This window comes from Phyllobates terribilis, unplaced genomic scaffold, assembly GCF_046119375.1.
Source record: "Phyllobates terribilis strain yellow unplaced genomic scaffold, ASM4611937v1 Scaffold_116__1_contigs__length_5312468, whole genome shotgun sequence".
Lineage (NCBI taxonomy): Eukaryota > Metazoa > Chordata > Amphibia > Anura > Dendrobatidae > Phyllobates > Phyllobates terribilis.
Window position 1 is genome coordinate 2,931,269 of NW_027362876.1, and position 24,952 is coordinate 2,956,220.

General features: G+C 49.3%; 2 protein-coding genes across 4 annotated transcripts in view; one reads left to right on the forward strand and one right to left on the reverse strand.

Annotated features, from left to right (window-relative positions):
• The window catches only part of LOC141201448 (uncharacterized), a 40,517-nt gene extending 33,801 nt beyond the window's left edge, over positions 1-6,716 (reverse strand). The window contains exon 1 of the mRNA XM_073663439.1: positions 6,652-6,716. The gene's annotated coding sequence lies outside the window, so the exon portion shown is untranslated. The remainder of the gene's footprint in view (positions 1-6,651) is intronic.
• Positions 1-24,952, forward strand: part of LOC141201473 (uncharacterized) — a 323,215-nt gene that overhangs the window by 220,720 nt on the left and 77,543 nt on the right. The gene's annotated exons all lie outside the window — the stretch shown is intronic.

Below are 24,952 nucleotides of genomic sequence, written 5' to 3' on the forward strand. Positions count from 1 at the left end.
GGATCTCCTGCAAGCTGTAGCGGGGGGGGGGGGGAGCCCGCTAGCGGCCCCACACCTGGCGGACATCTACCTCCCGTGAGGTGATGTCGCGCCCGCCGCAACGCTCACGGAGGCGCCCCCATGAGCCCTGCCGTGGCATCTCCAGAGGACCGGGACGGACCGGCTCCAACCACCTGCTGTGGCCCTCTCTGGGACAGGAGTCCATCTTCTGCAGGTAAGCCTGCAAGGTCCCCCATCATGGACAGGAAACCTAAACTGAGGCGGGAAGAGTGGGCCGCCCTTTTTAACCCGTAGGTTTCCTGTCCTTGATGGGCGGATCCTCTCTCTCTCACGTGGTGCTGTCATGGGCGACCGAATAAAAAGCAGCTAAGTAAAGAAAAACGAGTGGCCATCATTACTTTAAGAAATGAAGGTCAGTCAGTCTGAAAAATTGGGAAAACTTTGAAAGTGTCGCCCAGTGCAGTTGCAAAAACCATCAAGCGCTACAAAGAAACTGGCTCACATGAGGACCGCCCCAGGAAAGGAAGACCAAGAGTCACCTCTGCTTCTGAGGATAAGTTTATCCGAGTCACCAGCCTCAGAAATCGCAGGTTAACAGCAGCTCAGATTAGAGACCAGGTCAATGCCACACAGAGTTCTAGCAGCAGACACATCTCTACAACAACTGTTAAGAGGAGACTTTGTGCAGCAGGCCTTCATGGTAAAATAGCTTCTAGGAAACCACTGCTAAGGACAGGCAACAAGCAGAAGAGACTTGTTTGGGCTAAAGAACACAAGGAATGGACATTAGACCAGTGGAAATCTGTGCTTTGGTCTCATGAGTCTAAATTTGAGATCTTTAGTTCCAACCAGCGCGTCTTTGTGCGACGCAGAAAAGGTGAACGGAAGGACTCTGCATGCCTGGTTCCCACCGTGAAGCATGGAGGAGGAGGTGTGATGGTGTGGGGGGTGCTTTGCTGGTGACACTGTTGGGGATTTATTCAAAATTGAAGGCATACTGAACCAGCATGGCTACCACAGCATCTTGCAGCGGCATGCTATTCCATCCGGTTTGCGTTTAGTTGTACCATCATTTATTTTTCAACAGGACAATGACCCCAAACACACCTTCAGGCTGTGTAAGGGCTATTTGACCAAGAAGGAGAGTGATGGGGTGCTACGCCAGATGACCTGGCCTCCACAGTCACCAGACCTGAACCCAATCGAGATGGTTTGGGGTGAGCTGGACCGCAGAGTGAAGGCAAAAGGGCCAACAAGTGCTAAGCATCTCTGGGAACTCCTTCAAGATTGTTGGAAGACCATTTCCGGTGACTACCTCTTGAAGCTCATCAAGAGAATGCCAAGAGTGTGCAAAGCAGTCATCAAAGCAAAAGGTGGCTACTTTGAAGAACCTAGAATATAAGACATATTTTCAGTTGTTTCACACTTTTTTGTTAAGTATATAATTCCACGTGTTAATTCATAGTTTTGATGCCTTCAGTGTGAATGTACAATTTTCATAGTCAAGAAAATACAGAAAAATCTTTAAATGATAAGGTGTGTCCAAACTTTTGGTCTGTACTGTATGTTGAGGAATAGCTCTGAGGAGGAGGTGAGATGGATGAGGAGAATGGAGGGAGAGATGAAGAGTTCCTTACTAGGTGTAGGGATTAGGGGTGGTTGTAAGAAGTGAAGGATTAAGGGGGTAAGAGTGAAAACAAAGACAAACTTTGTTTACTAGGATTTAGCATCCAGTTACCTTCAGTTGCCTTCAGGATTAATTCTTATTTCTCATACTTCAGCTAATGGCCATACTTAAGGTAATGGCCACAGACTAAAGTCTGACACAGACTCCTGGCCCACAATATATTTGTAAAAGAATGCATTCAGCTGTGAACCAGAGGGGAGTGGTCTGTGCTCATCTTGATCAGCTGATTAGGGCTCAAACAGATCCTGGATAGTCAAAGACTAAGTAAACAAGGTCATAAATGAAAGTAGGGGGTAGCAGGTGTAACTTGGGGGACATACCATTAGTAAATAGTAGCAGAGAAGTATAGAGAAATCGGCATGGGAGTCAAGACGGAAAAGCTGGGTCACATACCATTAGTAAATAGGAGTATACATGGAGGGGAGCAGGCAAAGGCAAAAGCATTTTCCAGAGGGAAAATTACAACTATAAAACCTCAGGACTTATTCTAACTGCAGAACATCAGGCGGTACTATGACAACATTATACTGTGTGTGGGGGCAGCATACATACTGCATAAGGGGCATTACGCTGGGTGGGGACATTCATACTGTATAAGGGGCATAATGGGGGCATCATACATCCTCCATACTTTCGTATGGCGGATTCCACCTTTCCCACACTCCCCGCCCCAATGGCAAACATGGTGGAGGCGTAGGTTTTCTCCTGTCAGATACCTGCGCTTTCACCCAAATCCCACTGCCACCCTCCGTTACACTCCCCTCTTTTGAGGTGCACTGTGTGCGCATCTATTCCCTCTCTGACCTCCAACTGGCCGTCATTTACCAACCTCCAGGGCTAGCCACCACTTTCTTAGACCACTTCACCACCTGGCTGCTTCACTTCCTTTCCGCTGACATCCCCACTACCATAATGGGCGACTTCAACATTCCCATTGACACTTCCCACTTGTCTGTCTCTAAGTTCCTATCCCTCACTTCCTCCTTCGGCCTTGCTCAATGGTCTTCTGCAGCTACTCATAAAGATGGCCACACACTGGACCTCATCTTCACCCGCCTCTGTTCCCTATCTAACCTCTCTGACCATAACCTCCTCACATTCTCTACCCTCTCCTCTCCAGGTGCACAATCCCCACTCCACGAACTTACACACCCTCGCAGAAACCTCAAACACCTTGACCTACACTCACTCTCTGAATCCCTCCTCCCTCTTACAGACATAAATTCCTTACACAATGCAGATGTTGCTGCCGCTTTATATAACACCACAATAGCTGCAGCTCTCGACTCGATCGCCCCTCTCACACATACCAAAGCTCGCAGAATCAACAGGCAACCCTGGCACACCAAACTTACTAAAGAACTGCGACGGGCCTCCAGGGTTGCAGAGCGGAGATGGAAAAGATCTCACTCCATCGAGCACTTCATCGCATTCAAACAATCCCTCACTATTTTCAAGTCCACACTCACTGCAGCAAAACAAACATACTTCTCATCTCTCATATCTTCCCCGTTCCACAACCCTAAACAGCTATTTAACAAATTCAATTCTCTCCTTCGTCCACAAGCGCCTCCTCCCTCTTCTCTCATCTCAGCCGAAGACTTTGCCTCATTCTTCAAGCAGAAGATTGACACCGTCAGACAAAGCTTTTGCCTAAGTCCGCACAACCCCTCCTCATATCTACTCAACCTTACTCCTCCAAACCCCACTTCTCCACCATTACAGAAGGTCAAGTCTCCTCTTTACTCTCCAAATCACACCTCACCACCTGCGAACTTGACCCAATCCCATCCCACCTCATCTCTAACCTTACCACAGTCTTCATCCCAACCCTAACCCACCTCTTCAACCTGTCACTAACAACCGGTGTCTCCCACTCATGTCTCAACCACGCCTTAATCACACCCATCCTCAAAAAGCCCTCCCTTGACCCATCCTCTCTGACTAGCTTCCGCCCCATATCACTTCTCCCCTATGCCTCAAAACTACTAGAACAACATGTCCACCTTGAAATGTCCTCCCACCTCTCCTCCTGCTCCCTCTTCGACAGCCTACAATCTGGCTTCCGACCGCATCACTCGACTGAAACTGCCCTGACCAAAGTCACCAAAGACCTACTAACCGCCAAATCCAAGCGACACTACTCCATCCTCCTCCTTCTGGACCTGTCATCCGCCTTCAACACAGTCGACCATTCGCTCTTACTACAGATTCTCTCATCTCTTGGCATCACGGACTTGGCCCTATCTTCGATCTCCTCATACCTAACAGACAGGACATTCAGCGTCTCCCACTCACGCACCACCTCCTCATCTCGCCCCCTATCTGTCGGTGTCCCCCAAGGTTCAGTTCTAGGACCTCTGCTCTTCTCCATCTACACCCTCGGCCTGGGACAGCTCATAGAGTCTCACGGCTTTCAGTATCACCTCTATGATAATGACACACAGATATACCTCTCTGGACCCGATATCTCCTCTCTACTAACCAAAATCCCACAATGTCTGTCCGCCATCTCATCCTTCTTCTCTGCCAGATTTCTAAAACTCAACATGGATAAAACAGAGTTCATCATCTTTCCACCCTCTCATTCATATCCCCCGACTGACCTATCCATTAACGTCAATGGCTGTTCACTCTCCCCAGTCCCACAAGCTCGCTGCCTTGAGGTAGCCCTGGACCCTGATCTCTCCTTCAAACCACATATCCAAACCCTTTCCACTTCCTGCCGACTCCATCTCAAAAATATCTCCCGGATCCGTGCATTCCTCAGCAAAGACTCTGCAAAAACACTAGTGCATGCCCTCATCATCTCCCGCCTTGACTACTGCAACCTCCTGCTCTGTGGCCTCCCATCCAACACTCTTGCACCCCTCCAATCTATCCTAAAATCTACTGCTCGACTAATCCACCTGTCCCCCCGCTATTCCTCGGCCTCTCCCCTCTGTCAATCCCTTCACTGGCTCCCCATTGCCCAGAGGCTCAAGTTCAAAACCCTAACTATGGCATACAAAGCCATCCACAACCTGTCTCCTCCATACATCTGTGATTTAGTTTCCCGGTACTTACCTGCACGCAACCTCCAATCCTCACAAGATCTCCTTCTCTACTCCCCTTTTATCTCCTCTTCCCACAATCGCATACAAGATTTCTCCCGTGCATTCCCCCTACTCTGGAACTCTCTACCCCAACATATCAGACTCTCGCCTACCATGGAAGCCTTCAAAAGAAACCTGAAGACCTACCTCTTCCGACAAGCCTAAAACCTGCAGTAACCACCACCCACCACATTACTGCATGACCTCCTCTACCCCCACCCATCCCTTGTAGACTGTGAGCCCTTGCGGGCAGGGTCCTTTCTCCTCCTGTACCAGTCGCTGACTCATTTTGTTAAGATTATGTAAATGTTTTTGCTATGTATATCCCTATCACATGTAAAAGCACCATGGAATAAATGGTGCTATAATAATAAATAATAATAAGGGGCACAATGGGGGCATTACACTGTGTGGGGGCATCATTCATACTGCATAAGGGGCATAATGGGGGCATTACACTGTGTGGGGGCATCATACATCCTGCATAAGGGGCATAATGGGGGCTTTACACTGTGTGGGGGGCATCATACATCCTGCATAAGGGGCATAATGGGGGAATTACATTGTGTGGGGGGTATCATACATCCTGCATAAGGGCCATAATGGGGGCATTACACTGTGGGGGGCATCATACATCCTGCACAAGGGGCATAAAGGGGGCATCATACATCCTGCATAAGGGACATTACAGTGTGTGGGGGCATCATACATACTGCATAAGGGACATAATGGGGGCATTACGCTGTGTGGGGTCATCATACATCCTGCATAAGGGGCATAATGGGGGCATTACACTGTGTGGGGGCATCATACATACTGCATAAGGGGCATAATGGGGGCATTACACTGTGTGGGGGGGGCATCATACATCCTGCATAAGGGGCATTACACTGTGTGGGGGCATCATACATCCTGCATAAGGGGCATAATGGGGGCATTACACTGTGTGGGGGGCATCATACATACTGCATAAGGAGCATAATGGGGGCATTACACTGTGTTGGGGCATCATACATCCTGCATAAGGGGCATAATGGGGGCATTACACTGTGTGGGGGCATCATACATACTGCATAAGGGGCATAATGGGGGCATTACACTGTGGGGGCATCATACATCCTGCATAAGGGGCATAATGGGGGCATTACACTGTGGGGGGCATCATACATACTGTATAAGGGGCATAATGGGGGCATTACACTGTGTGGGCATCATACATCCTGCATAAGGGGCATAATGGGGGCATTACACTGTGTGGGAGCATCATACATACTGCATAAGGGGCATAATGGGGGCATTACACTGTGGGGGGCATCATACATCCTGCATAAGGGGCATAATGGGGGCATTACACTGTGTGGGGGCATAATACATACTGCATAAGGGGCATAATGGGGGCATTACACTGTGGGGGGCATCATACATCCTGCATAAGGGGCATAATGGGGGCATTACACTGTGTGGGAGCATCATACATACTGCATAAGGGGCATAATGGGGGCATTACACTGTGGGGGGCATCATACATCCTGCATAAGGGGCATAATGGGGGCATTACACTGTGTGGGAGCATCATACATACTGCATAAGGGGCATAATGGGGGCATTACACTGTGTGGGGGGCATCATACATCCTGCATAAGGGGCATAATGGGGGCATTACACTGTGGGGCCAGTAAAGGGGTCCTGTACTATGAGAACAATACGTTTCCCCCCTTCCTGTCTCTATAGTTGGGTCGTATGTATCTATTACAGGAAACAGTACAAAAACCTTATGATTCTTATAAAGGGGCAACACAAGACCCCAAAACAGTCTCCGTGCTGAAGGGGTTAATGCCCCCTGCGCCCAGTAATGGGGTCTCCACTTACCTCCACCTGCAGAGCCTCCACCACATATATGGCTGCTCTGTGCGCACAGGAGCTGTGATGAGGTCACAGGAGGGGAGGAGTCAGGGGTCACATGATCAGGGGCCTCAGTGGATGCAGGACTCTGCTGTGCTGGTTGTCATGGTGCTGGATGAGCTGAAGTTTATGTGTGGGGTCAGGAGGGGTTTACAGTGTGGATGTAGCAGAGCCGCGTGTGTACGAGGTGTACGGAGCGGAGCCGTGTGTACGAGGCGTACGGAGCGGAGCCGCGTGTGTACGAGGTGTACGGAGCGGAGCCGCGTGTGTACGAGGTGTACGGAGCGGAGCCGCGTGTGTACGAGGCGTACGGAGCAGAGCCGTGTGTGTACGAGGTGTACGGAGCGGAGCTGCGCGCGTACGAGGCGTACGGAGCGGAGCCGCGCGCGTACGAGGCGTACGGAGCGGAGCCGTGTGTACGAGGCGTACGGAGCGGAGCCGCGCGTGTACGAGGCGTACGGAGCAGAGCCGTGTGTGTACGAGGTGTACGGAGCGGAGCCGCGCGCGTACGAGGCGTACGGAGCGGAGCCGCGCGTGTACGAGGCGTACGGAGCGGAGCCGTGTGTACGAGGTGTACGGAGCGGAGCCGCGCGTGTGGACGAGGCGTACAGAGCGGAGCCGCGCGTGTGGACGAGGCGTACGGAGCGGAGCCGCGCGTGTGGACGAGGCGTACGGAGCGGAGCCGCGCGTGTGGACGAGGCGTATGGAGCGGAGCCGCGCGTGTGGACGAGGCGTACGGAGCGGAGCCGCGTGTGTACGAGGCATACGGAGCAGAGCCGCGTGTGTACGAGCCGTATGGAGCGAAGCCGCGTGTGTACGAGGCGTGCGGAGCCGCGTGTGTACGAGGCGTACGGAGCGGAGCCGCGTGTGTACGAGGCGTGAGGAGCCGCGTGTGTACGAGGCATACGGAGCCGCGTGTGTACGAGGCGTACGGAGCGAAGCCGCGTGTGTACGAGGCGTGCGGAGCCGCGTGTGTACGAGGCGTACGGAGCGGAGCCGCGTGTGTACGAGGCGTACGGAGCGGAGCCGCGTGTGTACGAGGCGTACGGAGCGGAGCCGCGTGTGTACGAGACGTACGGAGCGGAGCCGCGTGTGTACGAGACGTACGGAGCGGAGCCGCGTGTGTACGAGGCGTACGGAGCGGAGCCGCGTGTGTACGAGGCGTACGGAGTGAAGCCGCGTGTGTACGAGGCGTACGGAGCGGAGCCGCGTGTGTACGAGGCGTACGGAGCGGAGCCGCGTGTGTACGAGGCGTACGGAGCGGAGCCGCGTGTGTACGAGGCGTACGGAGCGGAGCCGCGTGTGTACGAGGCGTATGGAGCGGAGTCGCGTGTGTACGAGGTGTTCGGAGCGGAGAAATCCTATCCACTATGCTGTAACACCTTGCCAAACCTGCAGCTGCTCTGACCATGAGCACATACCCTAACAGTTCCCATAGAACACCAGATCACATACATAGCAGCAGCTTTTGTTTTGGCCAAAAGATTTTGTAAGCCGCCGCCACGACAAGGAGACTCTTCTGGCAGGGCCCTACTCTACTCTAACCTATTAAACATTTCTTAAAATATCCAGTACTCTATCTAGGTATATTTTTATTTATTTTTCTTTAAGGGAATGTGTCGCATACATTTTTTCAAATAATATCACATACAAAGGGACAAAAACCGTCACACCATGGCCGGACTACATATTACCACCACATAGTGACCAAATAATACCACATACAAAGAATACCGACACACCATGAGTAGACCATATATTGACCGAATAATACTACATACAAGGAACAAATACCACCACACCATGACCAGACCACATATTACCACCACATAGTGACCAAATAATACTACATACAAGGAACATAGAATTAAACCTCATATTCTTGTTTATGCATATTTGTATCCCACCCTGTATATAAACTGTTTATTGCAGGAAATTTGTGTGAAAACCACCGATGTTAGGAAATACACCCACATCTGATCTGGTGCAAAGCATAATATCCTGGCAAAGGATCATAGAGCCGCAGATATTCCAAGCATTATCAATCATATCAACGGGAGGCAAATAGATGCATCATTGTAAAACAGACGAAAACAAGTATGTACAAAACACTGGTGAGATTACTGTGGAACATTGCAATGGTGAATCAGATTAGATGGAATTTACAAATCCTGCTATCCAGGAGTTGGATGTATAACAGATCAATTGCAATGGGATACGTCTGCATAGAGTCTGATGCAAAACTTGATTGTGAGGCTATAGGTATAGCAAGCATTTCTATCTGTATCAATGAAAAACAGATTGTCATGGAAATATTGAAAATCTTTTCTTCTCCCCTGTCATAGATATTAAGAAGTCTCTCTCTGAGACTCCTCTTCCCTCCTTCCCTATAGTAATTGTCCACGGGAGAAGAGCTGACACTTTGGCCAGTGGCCTCTATGCAAGTTAACACATACATGAGAAGGGCCTTGTAAGCTAATGCTGGCCCAAAAGGTGCTACCAAACCCAATTAACACAGGCTTGTGATAGATATACCGCTAACTGAGAAGGTTGTATTTCCAGTGCTTCGAAGGGAATGTAGCAAAGGCCTGCAGACAGCCCAAAGCCGATACAGAATAGGGAATAACTAAAGTTCCATATGTCCGATAATAGTGGAGCCTATATTTTGGGTGGCAGGGTCAGCTAAGGAACAATATGGATATTTTCCCGTCGCTGTAAGCCCCTCTGGGGAGCTGTGGCACAAAAGTAGCAAAATAGCAGATGGCAGCTATACCGTGTGTGGTCTCTGGAGAAAGGTAAAATCATAACGGAAAATATGGTATGACTTTCGGGCCTCTACGATCAACCCACGATAAGTTATTGCAAAAACCAGATATCTAATAAAAATATGAAGGCTGGAGACCAGCCCCCGTGATGTCATCACGGGGTATGTGGGCAGGTCTCCCCGTAGGCATAAAAGAATCCATGGAGGATGGATCAGCACTTATGTTGGAAGTTACAAATTTTGTGTAGTGCGGGTCACATTCTCTGAACGGGCATCGGAGTGCTTCCCTCCACCTATACTGAGTCATCCCTGCGAACTGTATAGAGTAAGTTGAGAATTGGAAGACTACAGTAATGTGTTGCCTGACAAAGTTTTTCTATAGAGTGTGGTGTCCACTTTATGAGATGTTACTATCCCTGTCAGGAAAATATCCAGAAATGGAGTGGAAATCATAGGTTCGCTGACAGTGAATTTTAAATTTAAGGAATAGGAATTCAATTACAAAACAAATTGTGACACTAACTGGGAGTCACCTCTCCATACCAAAAGTACATCATCAACATATGTACCAAGCAAAAAAAATGTGCTCAAAAAATGGATTATCATGAGAAAAAATTTTAATTTCTTCCCACGACGACATGTACAGAATAGCCAAAGATGGTGAGAATTTGGAGCCCATGGGGGCTCCAAATACTTGTAAATAATATTTAGAATCAAACATAAAATTGTTGTGGGACAACAAATATTTTATGTTATAATGAACCTTTTTAAATTCACAGAATATCCACTATATTTATTTAAATGGTGTTGAACGGCAATGACGGCCAATGCGTGAGGAATGGAGGAATACAGGTTGACAACATTGCTGGTGACAAACCTATACTCTTCCTGCCACACGAACCTGTCAAAAACCCTCAGGACAGACGTAGTATCTTTCACATAGCCTGGTGTTTGAATAACCAGAGGATACAAATGTTCACCAGCCATTGGTTAAATTCTCATTCAATGAACCCATACCCTAGATCAGAGGTCCCCAACCGCCGACAGCTAGCTCCGCGGCCCTGCGCCTGGTCAGAGCTCGCTCTGTATGGATTTATAATGTTTTCTGCCATAGCCGTGACAGCTCGCAGCTCCTGGCAGAGAACATTATGCAGGACGGGGTGGGGCGTCGGGCGGGTCTTAGTGACGCGGCCCTCCACAGCACAGCATGGTGTGTTCCTGACGGGGTGGGGCGGCAGGCTCTCCTCACTGACACGCCCCCGGCAGAACATGTTATGTGGGGCGTGCTGGGGCAGCAGACTGGCTTCAGTGACGCGGCTCCCGGTACCGGTGTTCAGTGTGTAGCGCTGCTAAGCAGCAGCGCTGTATACACTGACGCTCAATGTACAATGCTGCTACTTAGCAGCGCTGTACACCGAGGTCCCGCCAGCATCCTCCCCATACAGCTCCACCCCTCCATAACCCCACCCCCATATGACCAAAGCCCCGCCCCCACCCCCACCGGGCCATGGAAAACTGGTCTTCCTTATAGCCGGTCCCTGGTGCAAAAAAGGTTGGGGACCTCTGCCCTAGATAATAGGGTGAAGGGTGGGGGAGGGGAGATACCCATGTGTGTTTTGGGGAGCCCATGAAAAATTGGATAATCAGGAAAGAGCCAGAGCTTTGTTATTAAACACCGACAAATAAATGCCTTCCTCCAGAATAGTGGACAGCATTGTTTTATACAAATTGGTAGGATTCATAGAGACCACCGGAGCAGATTTCATATATCAACAGTTCTAATAGCACATACTCCGGGGCATCAAAACATTTTGTGTCCATAGAGAATAATGATCTCACACATTTTTCTTTCTTTGGTCATGACAAAGTTAGTTATCCGGTAAGGGGTGGAAACAGACAGAAACCCCTTAATATGTGTGAAGCCTTCTGGATCTGACGTGTAAATACTAAATACCCTTCGGGTAATGAATTTCCGCAATGACCTGTTTTACATCTATTGATGAAATTCATACTGGTTTATTCCCAGCAGACATCTATATGGTGACATTCCAGGTTTTCTGAATTTATTTTGTGTTTTTCCGGTTATTATTTGCCGGTGTACTTATTTGCCTTTCTGTATATTGCGCTATCATTGCTGATTCATCTTCGCAGAACGCACAGAAATGATGCAAATATCTTAAAGATTTTCAGCAATGACTGAGTATTTCCATTGCAATGTTCTGCAGCTTATTTATCTTCCATTTCTCATATATTTATTTTTGTCAGTTTTTTCACAATATAATTCAATGATGTTTTTCGTTGATACAGATAGAAATTCCCGCTACATCCACAGCTTCACGATTAAGTTCTGCATCAGATATTTGTTTTTATCAGTTTTATAATGTAATTACCTGTTTTTCGTTGATACAGATAGAAATTCCCGCTACATCCACAGCTTCACGATTAAGTTCTGCATCAGATATTTGTTTTTGTCAGTTTTATTATAATGTAATTAACTGTTTTTCGTTGATACAGATAGAAATGCTTGCTCCATCTATAGCCTCACGATCAGGTTCTCCATCAGACTCTATGCAGACGTCTCCCATTGCCATTGATCTGTTATACATCCAGCTCCTGGATATCATGGATTTGTACGCTCCATCTAATCTGATTCGCCATTACAATTCTCCACAGTAATCTGATTCGCCATTACAATGTTCCACAGTAATCTGATTCGCCATTACAATGCTCCACAGTAATCTGATTCGCCATTACAATGCTCCACAGTAATCTCACCAGTGTTCTGTACTTGTTCTCGTCTGTTTTACAATGATGCATCTATTTGCCTCCCGTTGATATGACAGATAATGCTCGGTATATCTGCGGCTCTATGATCCTTTACCAGGATATTATACTTTGCACCAGATCAGATGCGGGTGGATTTCCGTGTAAATTTTCTACTATGTATTGAATTTTGATTTGCATATTTTTTTCCCCCTTTATATGTTCATTGTTATAGGTTTATAGTTTCTCCATACTGGTTATTGTGCATATTATTTTATATTATATTTTTACGTGTGTCAGATCGATAAGAACAATATTTCTAATAACAATTTAGACATTGATGCGTTTTCTCTGTTTATTGGACATTGTTATTGCGATGCTCTATACTGAATCTAGCATCCATCTCATGTATACATGTTCCTGTCCCTCTATAATCAGTATATCCTCCCACCTTCCGTTGCTATAGTTGATGGCATTTGCGATGTTCTGACCCTGTGATCTCACACCTGTACACTTAATCCCGGTGTTGTGTTCCTATATGGGATAATCCCCTGGCAGCTAACACCGGTGGTCTTCACACAAATGTCCTGCAATAAACAGTTTATATACAGAGGGGGATACAGATATGCATGAACAAGAGTATGAGGTCTAATTCTATCTTATTTTTCACCATCATGGTGTTTTGCATTTCTGGCTTGTTGTGTGACGCTTGCAATGATCATCTTGTCTGTATTTGATCTCGTCTCCCTCAATGTGAACTGTGGCTTGGATTTTCTTCACACCTTTTTAATGTCTAATTGATTTCTCATTTCGTGTCATGTGACTCCATTGTACTTGTATATATATGACTTCATTGTCCTTTTCTCATCTGCTATGACTAAGGGCGCAACCCTAGCGCCAGAAACGCATAAGAATTTTAAATTGTTTCCCTTTTTTTAAATGAAACAATAAAGTTTTTTCATATTGTACCTGTTGGAGTGGCGATTTTCTCCTTTTAGTTTTCTGCATATGGCTGTGCTCACCAGCCAGACCGGCACCGTACAGTGGACTATCTTCACCCTGTTTGAATTCAGGGTTGCAGCTCCCTAACCCTCTCACCTGTGTATAATGTCACCGGTGATCTCTGTATTATCTGTACTCTGACACTATATACGGAGCTCCTGTGTATAATGTCACTGGTGATCCCTGTATTACCTGTACACTGACACTATATACAGAGCTCCTGTGTATAATGTCACTGGTGATCCCTGTACACTGACACTATATACAGAGCTCCTGTGTATAATGTCACTGGTGATCCCTGTATTACCTGTATACTGACACTATATACAGAGCTCCTGTGTATAATGTCACTGGTGATCCCTGTAATACCTGTACACTGACACTATATACAGAGCTTCTGTGTATAATGTCACTGGTGATCACTGTATTACCTGTACACTGACACTATATACAGAGCTGTGGTGTATAATGTCACTGGTGATCTCTGTATTACCTGTACACTGACACTATATACAGAGCTCCTGTGTATAATGTCACTAGTGATCCCTGTATTACCTGTACACTGACACTATACACTGTATACTATGTACAGAGCTCCTGTGTATAATGGCACTTATGGTAATATTAGTATTTTTTTTTATTAATGATCAGGATTGTAGTATTCGGTCACTATGTGGTAGTAATATGTGGTCTGGTAATGTTGTGGCGATATTTTTCCCTTGTACGTGGTATTATTCGGTCACTATGAGGTGGTAATATGTACTCCAGTCATGGTGTGGCGATATTTGTTCCTTGTATGTGGTATTATTCGGTCACTATGTTGTGGTAATATGTGGTCCGGCCATGGTTTGGTGGTATTTGTTCGTTGCATGTAGTATTATTCGGTCACTATGGGGTGGTAATATGTGGTCTAGTCATGGTGTGGCGGTATTCTTTGTATGTGGTAATATTCGGCCACTATGTGGTCCGGCCATAGTGTGACGGTATTTGTCCCTTGTATGTGTTATTATTGGTCATTTTAAAAAATTTATGTGACACATTCCCTTAAAGAAAAATAAATAAAAATATACCTAAAAAGAGTACAGGATATTTCCAGAAATGTTTAATAGGCTAGAGTAGAGCAGGGTCCAGCCAGAAAAGTCCACCTTGTCATGGTGTTGGCTTACAAACTCTTTTGGCCAAAACAAAAGCTGCTGGCTATGTATGTGATCTGGTGTTCTATAGGAATTTTTAGGTTTTGTGCATACAGTCAAGAACCACTGCGGGTTTGACACTGCGTGCGTATCCAGCATCAAACCTACAGCGGCCAGATGTTACAGCATAGTGCATGGATTTCTAGAAATTCCATATCCACTCTGCAATTCTGTGCACCTGCAGATTACCCGCGGAAATTGACATGCGGCGCATCTTTCAGACCCGCAGCATGTCAATTTAACTTGCGGGTTCACATGTGAACTTTCTCCACAGACTTTACCTTTATGTGGAAAGTCCGCATGTACAAAAAAAAAAAATCATGCCACTCATTTGCATAAAATGAGGGCAGAAGCCGTGCGGCTATCCCGCAGCTTTGCGGCCGCAGGCGACTCCTGACTGTGAGCACATAACCTTAATGTGTGATTACTAAGGATGTGGTGCAGAAGTGGAGTTTTTCCAAGAGTGAACGGTGTGACTGATGAAGGTTCGAGGAGTGAAGGCGGAGCTGGGGTGGAGCCTGGGTGGAGTCTCAGGGGGCCCGAAAATTTTGCCAGTAAGGGACCTGAATTTCCTGGTGGCAGCCCTGCACACATATACATACACTCATATACTAATATTTTATGATATCAGGGTCTTCTGGAAAGGGCTGCAGAACCCACTGTAGAGGAGGAGACACAGCAGACAGGTCTGATTTCAGCTTCCTGCCCCTACGTGCTGTCCAATGCTGTGGACTCTCCTCCCCCACCCTCTACTCTTTGAGGAAATGCTGCTGGGAAGGGAACAGCAGGAGACAGAAAACCCACTGTAAGACCCTTCAGGAGGACAGACACAGCAGTCAATGAGCACTCTCAACAGTCTGATGGGGAATCGTTCAATGGCCAGCGACCTCTCTCCTGCATGACGCGTCCCCTTTTTCAATGCTCGCACTCTGCCCTGGGTATCAAAAATCATTATGGGTGGGAGTGGACGGGGTTAAGCAGAATCGGGCCCATTGACTGAGGGGCCCAAAAGCAGCTGCGTGGTCTACTGCCTGAGCAGTACGCCCCTTCCTGCATGGGCCCCCCTCCACCTCTGGGCACGGATGCAGCTGCATCGGCGGTGTGTCCGCCCCTGGCTGAACCCCTCGCGGCGGCTCTGAGCAAATGTAATATTATTTACACACAAATGAGTGGTAAAGAAATCAGTGAGACACCTGTGGGATAAGAACACCCATTACCAGGGCCAGCCCAGGTTTTTGTGGGCCCCGGGCGAAAAAGTCTCAGTGGCCCCTTTAACACATACCACGATTCATGATGCACAGATACCTCAGAGAAATATATACAGTACAGACCAAAAGTTTGGACACACCTTCTCATTTAAAGATTTTTCTGTATTTTCATGACTATGAAAATTGTACATTCACACTGAAGGCATCAAAACTATGAATTAACACATGTGGAATTATAAACTTAACAAAAAAGTGTGAAACAACTGAAAATATGTCTTATATTCTAGGTTCTTCAAAGTAGCCACCTTTTGCTTTGATGACTACTTTGCACACTCTTGGCATTCTCTTGATGAGCTTCAAGAGGTAGTCACCGGAAATGGTTTTCACTTCACAGGTGTGCCCTGTCAGGTTTAATAAGTGGGATTTCTTGCCTTATAAATGGGGTTGGGACCATCAGTTGTGTTGTGCAGAAGTCTGGTGGATACACAGCTGATAGTCCTACTGATTAGACTGTTAGAATTTGTATTATGGCAAGAAAAAAGCAGCTAAGTAAAGAAAAACGAGTGGCCATCATTACTTTAAGAAATTAAGGTCAGTCAGTGCGAAAAATTGGGCAAACTTTGAAAGTGTCCCAAAGTGCAGTTGCAAAAACCATCAAGCACTACAAAGAAACTGGCTCACATGAGGACCGCCCCAGGAAAGGAAGACCAAGAGTCACCTCTGCTTCTGAGGATAAGTTTATCCGAGTCACCAGCCTCAGAAATCGCAGGTTAACAGCAGCTCAGATTAGAGACCAGGTCAATGCCACACAGAGTTCTAGCAGCAGACACATCTCTTCAACAACTGTTAAGAGGAGACTTTGTGCAGCAGGCCTTCATGGTAAAATAGCTTCTAGGAAACCACTGCTAAGGACAGGCAACAAGCAGAAGAGACTTGTTTGGGCTAAAGAACACAAGGAATGGACATTAGACCAGTGGAAATTTGTGCTTTGGTCTCATGAGTCCAAATTTGAGATCTTTGGTTCCAACCACTGTGTCTTTGTGCAACGCAGAAAAGGTGAACAGAAGGACTCTACATGCCTGGTTCCCACCGTGAAGCATGGAGGAGGAGGTGTGATGGTGTGGGGGTGCTTTGCTGGTGACACTGTTGGGGATTTATTCAAAATTGAAGGCATACTGAACCAGCATGGATACCACAGCATCTTGCAGCGGCATGCTATTCCATCCGGTTTGCGTTTAGTTGGACCATCATTTATTTTTCAACAGGACAATGACCCCAAACACACCTCCAGGCTGTGTAAGGGCTATTTGACCAAGAAGGAGAGTGATGGGGTGCTATGACAGATGACCTGGCCTCCACAGTCACCAGACTTGAACCCAATCAAGATGGTTTGGGGTGAGCTGGACTGCAGAGTGAAGGCAAAAGGGCCAACAAGTGCTAAGCACCTCTGGGAATTCCTTCAAGATTGTTGGAAGACCATTTCCGGTGACTACCTCTCGAAGCTCATCAAGAGAATGCCAAGAGTGTGCAAAGCAGTCATCAAAGCAAAAGGTGGCTACTTTGAAGAACCTAGAATATAAGACATATTTTCAGTTGTTTCACACTTTTTTGTTAAGTATATAATTCCACATGTGTTAATTCATAGTTTTGATGCCTTCAGTGTGAATGTACAATTTTCATAGTCATGAAAATACAGAAAAATCTTTAAATGAGAAGGTGTGTCCAAACTTTTGGTCTGTACTGTATATAGTACAATGCCGAAGATTTCACTTCTTACATTACATGAGCGATATCTATTGTAAATTCTACAATAGTTCAGAAACCGGCAAATCGCTCCACACAGTATACTGGCCCCCATATAACGCTCCATACAGGATACTGGCCCCCATATAACGCTCCATACAGGATACTGGCCCCCATATAATGCTCCATATAGAATACTGGCCCCCATATATTGCTCCATACAGGATACTGGCCCCCATATAACGCTCCATACAGAATACTGGCCCCCATATAACGTTCCATGGAGGTTGCGCCCCGACATAATGCCTCATGCAGGCTGTTCCCCCCACATAATGCTCCATGCAGGCTGCTCCCCCCACATAATGCCTCATGCAGGCTGTTCCCCCCACATAATGTCCCACACAGGCTGTTCCCCCCACATAATTCCCCACACAGGCTGTTCCCCCCACATAATGCCCCATGCAGGCTGTTCCCCCCACATAATGCCCCATGTAGGATGTCACCCCCCCTTATAATGCCCCATGCAGGATGTCACACCCCTCCTCCCTTATAATGCCCCATGCAGGATGTCACCCCCCCTCCCTTATAATGCCCCATACAGGATGTCACCCCACCCCCTTATAATGCCCCATATAGGATGTCACCCCCCCCTTATAATGCCCCATGCAGGATGTCACACACCCCCTCCCTTATAATGCCCCATGCAGGATTTCAGGATGTCACACCCCCCTCCCTTACAATGCCCCATACAGGATGTCACACACCCCCCCTCATAATGCCCCATGCAGGATGTCAGGATGTCACACCCCCCCTCTCCCCACCCCACCATATAATACCCCATGCCTCCATACAATAAAAAAAAAATCAAATACTCACCTCACTTCTCCTTACCTGCTGCCGCTGCTCCAGACTACTCAGCGTCTTCCCACTCTGCGCTGTGACGGCTCAGGAGAGAGCGCGGTGTAAAGACGTCACCGCACCCTCTGACTTGAGACGTCACAGTGCAGCAGCCGCAGAAGAGAGCCGGGGAGAGATAAGTAATGTGCCGGATGCCGGGGCCGTGATCAAGGACGGGGGCGGGTGCTGGCACCGCTCTCCTCTGCTCACGGGTCCCATAGCGCAGCTGGGTGCCCAACGGCGAGTGGGCCCCCCCGCCTGCTCAGGGCCCCGGCACTTGCCCGGGTGCGCCGGGTGCTGACACCGGCCCTGCCCATTACACCGTCAGATGACTTCCATGGTGGGTACAGTGTCTGAAATGGGGTCACTTTAGGAGGTTGTATGTTCTTCACACCTTGGGGGCATTGCTATTGGCTCCCACCAGTGAGGACTGACAAAGATACACAGCTCCGCTCCGTACACCCCGTACACACGCGGCTCCGCTCCGTACACCTCGAACACACGTGGCTCCGCTCCGTACACCTCGTACACACGCGGCTCCGCTCCGTACACACGCGGCTCCGCTCCGTACACCTCGTACACACAGCTCCGCTCTGTACACCTCGTACACACAGCTCCGCTCCGTACACCTCGTACACACGCGGCTCCACTCCGTACACCTCGTACACACGCGGCTCCGCTCCGTACGCCTCATACAAACGCGGCTCCGCTCCGTACGTCTCGTACACACGCGGCTACGCTCCGTACGCCTCGTACACTCGCGACTACGCTCCGTACACCTCGTACACACGACTCCGCTCCGTACACCTCGTACACGCGCGGCTGCGCTCTGTACTCCTCGTACACGCGCGACTCCGCTTCGTACACGCGCGCCTGCGCTCCGTACACCTCGCACACGCGCGTCTCCGCTCCGCACACCTCGTACATGCGCGCCTCCGCTCCGTACATGCGCGGTTCCGCTCCGTACACCTCGTACACGCGCGCCTCCGCTCCGTACACCTCGTACATGCGCGGCTCCGCTCCGTACACCTCGTACACACGCGGCTCCACTCCGTACACCTCGTACGCATGCGGCTCCGCTCCGTACACCTCGTACACACGCGGCTCTGCTCCGTACACCTCGTACACACGCGGGTCCGCATGCCTCGTACAAACGCGGCTTCGCTCCGTACACCTCGTACACGCGCGTCTCCGCTCCGTACACCTCGTACACGCGCGTCTCCGCTCCGTACACCTCGTACACGCGCGTCTCCGCTCCGTACACCTCGTACACGCGCGGCTCCGCTCCGTACACACGCGGCTCCGCTCCGTACACCTCGTACACACAGCTCCGCTCTGTACACCTCGTACACACAGCTCCGCTCCGTACACCTCGTACACACGCGGCTCCACTCCGTACACCTCGTACACACGCGGCTCCGCTCCGTACGCCTCATACAAACGCGGCTCCGCTCCGTACGTCTCGTACACACGCGGCTACGCTCCGTACGCCTCGTACACTCGCGACTACGCTCCGTACACCTCGTACACACGACTCCGCTCCGTACACCTCGTACACGCGCGGCTGCGCTCTGTACTCCTCGTACACGCGCGACTCCGCTTCGTACACGCGCGCCTGCGCTCCGTACACCTCGCACACGCGCGTCTCCGCTCCGCACACCTCGTACATGCGCGCCTCCGCTCCGTACACCTCGTACATGCGCGGTTCCGCTCCGTACACCTCGTACACGCGCGCCTCCGCTCCGTACACCTCGTACATGCGCGGCTCCGCTCCGTACACCTCGTACACACGCGGCTCCACTCCGTACACCTCGTACGCATGCGGCTCCGCTCCGTACACCTCGTACACACGCGGCTCTGCTCCGTACACCTCGTACACACGCGGGTCCGCATGCCTCGTACAAACGCGGCTTCGCTCCGTACACCTCGTACACGCGCGTCTCCGCTCCGTACACCTCGTACACGCGCGTCTCCGCTCCGTACACCTCGTACACGCGCGTCTCCGCTCCGTACACCTCGTACACGCGCGGCTCCGCTCCGTACACCTCGTACACGCGCGGCTCCGCTCCGTACACCTCATACACGCGCGGCTCCGCTCCGTACACCTCATACATGCGCGGCTCGGCTCCGTACACCTCGTACACACGCGGCTCCACTCCGTACACCTCGTACGCATGCGGCTCCGCTCCGTACACCTCGTACACACGCGGCTCTGCTCTGTACACCTCGTGCACACGCGGCTCCGCATGCTTCGTACAAACGCGGCTTCGCTCCGTACGCCTTGTACACACGCGGCTCCGCTCCGTACACCTCGCACACACGCGGCTCCGCTCCATACGCCTCGCACACACGCGGCTACGCTCCGTACGCCTCGTACACACGCGGCTACGCTCCATACGCCTCACTGGTGTATATAATGTCACTGGTGATCCCTGTATTACCTGTACACTGACACTATATACAGAGCTCCTGTGTATAATGTCACTGGTGATCCCTGTACACTGACACTATATACAGAGCTCCTGTGTATAATGTCACTGGTGATCACTGTGTTACCTGTACACTGACACTATATACAGAACTGTGGTGTATAATGTCACTGGTGATCCCTGTATTACCTCTATACTGACACTATATACAGAGCTCCTGTGTATAATGTCAGTGGTGATCCCTGTATTACCTGTACACTGACACTATATACAGAGCTCCTGTGTATAATGTCACTGGTGATCCCTGTATTACCTGTATACTGACACTATATACAGAGCTCCTGTGTATAATGTCACTGGTGATCCCTGTATTACCTGTACACTGACACTATATACAGAGCTTCTGTGTATAATGTCACCAGTGATCACTATATTACCTATACACTGACACTATATACTGAGCTCCTGTGTATAATGTCACTGGTGATCACTGTATTACCTGTACACTGACACTATATACAGAGCTGTGGTGTATAATGCCACTGGTGATCCCTGTATTACCTGTACACTGACACTATATACAAAGCTGTGGTGTATAATGTCACTGGTGATCTCTGTATTACCTGTACACTGACACTATATACAGAGCTCCAGTGTATAATGTCACTGGTGATCCCTGTATTACCTGTACATTGACACTATACACTGTATACTATGTACAGAGCTCCTGTGTATAATGGCACTTATGGTAATATTAGTATTTTTTTTTATTAATGATCAGGATTGTAGTATTCGGTCACTATGTGGTAGTAATATGTGGTCTGGTAATGTTGTGGCGATATTTTTCCCTTGTACATGGTATTATTCGGTCACTATGAGGTGGTAATATGTACTCCAGTCATGGTGTGGCGATATTTGTTCCTTGTATGTGGTATTATTCGGTCACTATGTTGTGGTAATATGTGGTCCGGCCATGGTTTGGTGGTATTTGTTCCTTGTATGTAGTATTATTCGGTCACTATGGGGTGGTAATATGTGGTCTAGTCATGGTGTGGCGGTATTCTTTGTATGTGGTAATATTCGGCCACTATGTGGTCCGGCCATAGTATGACAGTATTTGTCCCTTGTATGTGTTATTATTGGTCATTTTAAAAAATGTATGTGATACATTCCCTTAAAGAAAAATAAATAAAAATATACCTAAAAAGAGTACAGGATATTTCCAGAAATGTTTAATAGGCTAGAGTAGAGCAGGGTCCAGCCAGAAAAGCCCACCTTGTCATGGTGTTGGCTTACAAACTCTTTTGGCCAAAACAAAAGCTGCTGGCTATGTATGTGATCTGGTGTTCTATGGGAATTTTTAGGTTTTGTGCACACAGTCAAGAGCCACTGCGGGTTTGACACTGCGTGCGTATCCAGCATCAAACCTACAGCGGCCAGATGTTACAGCATAGTGCATGGATTTCTAGAAATTCCATATCCACTCTGCAATTCTGTGCACCTGCAGATTACCCGCGGAAATTGACATGCGGCACATCTTTCAGACCAGCAGCATGTCAATTTGACTTGCGGGTTCACATGTGGACTTTCTCCACAGACTTTACCTTTATGTGGAAAGTCCGCATGTACAAAAAAAAAAAATCGCGCTACTCTTTTGCATAAAATGAGGGCAGAAGCCACGCGGCTATCCCGCAGCTTTGGGGCCGCAGGCGGCTCCTGACTGTGAGCACATAACCTTAATGTGTGATTACTAAGGATGTGGTGCAGAAGTGGAGTTTTTCCAAGAGTGAACGGTGTGACTGATGAAGGTTCGAGGAGTGAAGGCGGAGCTGGGGTGGAGCCTGGGTGGAGTCTCAGGGGGCCCGAAAATTTTGCCAGTATGGGGCCTGAATTTCCTGGTGGCAGCCCTGCACACATGTACATACACTCATATACTAATCTTTTATGATATTGGGGTCTTCTGAAAAGGGCTGCAGAACGCACTGTGGAGGAGAGGACACAGCAGACAGGACTGATTTCAGCTTCCTGCCCCTACGTGCTGTCCGATGCTGTGGACTCTCCTCCCCCACCCTCTACTCTTTGAGGAAATGCTGCTGGGAAGGGAACAGCAGGAGACAGAAGACCCACTGTAAGACCCTGCAGGAGGACAGACAGCAGTCAATGAGCGCTCTCATCAGTCTGATGGAGAATCGTCCATTGGCCAGCGGCCTCTCTCCTGCATGACGCGTCCCCTTTTTCAATGCTCGCACTCTGCCCTGGGTATCAAAAATCATTATGGGTGGGAGTGGACGGGGTTAAGCAGAATCGGGCCCCTTGACTGAGGGGCCCAAAAGCAGCTGCGTGGTCTACTGCCTGAGCAGTACGCCCCTTCCTGCATGGGCCCCCCTCCACCTCTGGGCCCGGGTGCGGCTGCATCGGCGGTGTGTCCGCCCCTGGCTGAACCCCTCGCTGCGGCTCTGAGCAAATGTAATATTATTTACACACAAATGAGTGGTAAAGAAATCAGTGAGACACCTGTGGGATAAGAACGCCCATTACCAGGGCCAGCCCAGGTTTTTGTGAGCCCCGGGCGAAAAAGTCTCAGTGGCCCCTTTAACACATACCACGATTCATGATGCACAGATACCTCAGAGAAATATATATATATAGTACAAGGCCAAGGATTTCACTTACTACATTACATGAGCGATATCTATTGTAAATTCTACAATAGCTCAGAAACCGGGGAATCGCTCCACACAGTATACTGGCCCCCATATAACGCTCCATACAGGATACTGGCCCCCATATAACGCTGCATACAGGATACTGGCCCCCATATAATGCTCCATACAGAATACTGGCTCCCATATAACGCTCCATACAGGATACTGGCCCCCATATAACGCTCCATACAGGATACTGGCCCCCATATAATGCTCCATACAGAATACTGGCCCCCATATAACGTTCCATGCAGGCTGCGCCCCGACATACTGCCTCATGCAGGCTGTTCCCTCCACATAATGCTCCATGCAGGCTGTTCCCCCCACATAATGCCTCACGCAGGCTGTTCCCCCCACATAATGTCCGACACAGGCTGTTCCCCCCACATAATTCCCCACACAGGCTGTTCCCCCCACATAATGCCCCATGCAGGCTGTTCCCCCCACATAATGCCCCATGTAGAATGTCACCCCCCCTTATAATGCCCCATGCAGGATGTCACACCCCTCCTCCCTTATAATGCCCCATGCAGGATGTCACACCCCGCCTCCCTTATAATGCCCCATACAGGATGTCACCCCACCCCCTTATAATGCCCCATATAGGATGTCACCCCCCCCTTATAATGACCCATGCAGGATGTCACACACCCCCTCCCTTATAATGCCCCATGCAGGATGTCAGGATGTCACACCCCCCTCCCTTACAATGCCCCATACAGGATGTCACACACACCTCCCTCATAATGCCCCATGCAGGATGTCAGGATGTCACACCCCCCCTCTCCCCACCCCACCATATAATGCCCCATGCCTCCATACAATAAAAAAAAAATCAAATACTCACCTCACTTCTCCTTACCTGCTGCCGCTGCTCCAGACTCCTCAGCGTCTTCCCACTCTGCGCTGTGACGGCTCAGGAGAGAGCGCGGTGTAAAGACGTCACCGCACCCTCTGACTTGAGACGTCACAGTGCAGCAGCCGCAGAAGAGACCGGAACTGCTGCGGAGGCACGGGGAGCGGTAAGTAATGTGCCGGATGCCGGGGCCCTGATCAAGGACGGGGGCGGGTGCTGGCACCGCTCTCCTCCGCTCACGGGTCCCATAGCGCAGCTGGGTGCCCAACGGCGAGTGGGCCCCCCCCACCTGCTCAGGGCCCTGGCACTTGCCTGGGTGCGCCGGGTGCTGACACCGGCCCTGCCCATTACACCCTCAGATGACTTCCATGGTGGGTACAGTGTCTGAAATGGGGTCACTTTAGGAGGTTGTATGTTCTTCACACCTTGGGGGCATTGCTATTGGCTCCCACAAGTGAGGACTGAGAAAGATACACAGCTCCGCTCCGTACACCCCGTACACACGCGGCTCCGCTCCGTACAGCTCGTACACACGCGGCTCCGCTCCGGACACCTCGTACACACGCGGCTCCGCTCTGGACACCTCGTACACGCGCGATTCTTCAGGCTTGAAATTATGTTGGTCAATGGCAGAGGGAAAAATAATGGGAGGCAGGCGAGTGAAAAAACCCTCATCAACGAAAGGATGCAGTACACCTCGTACACGCG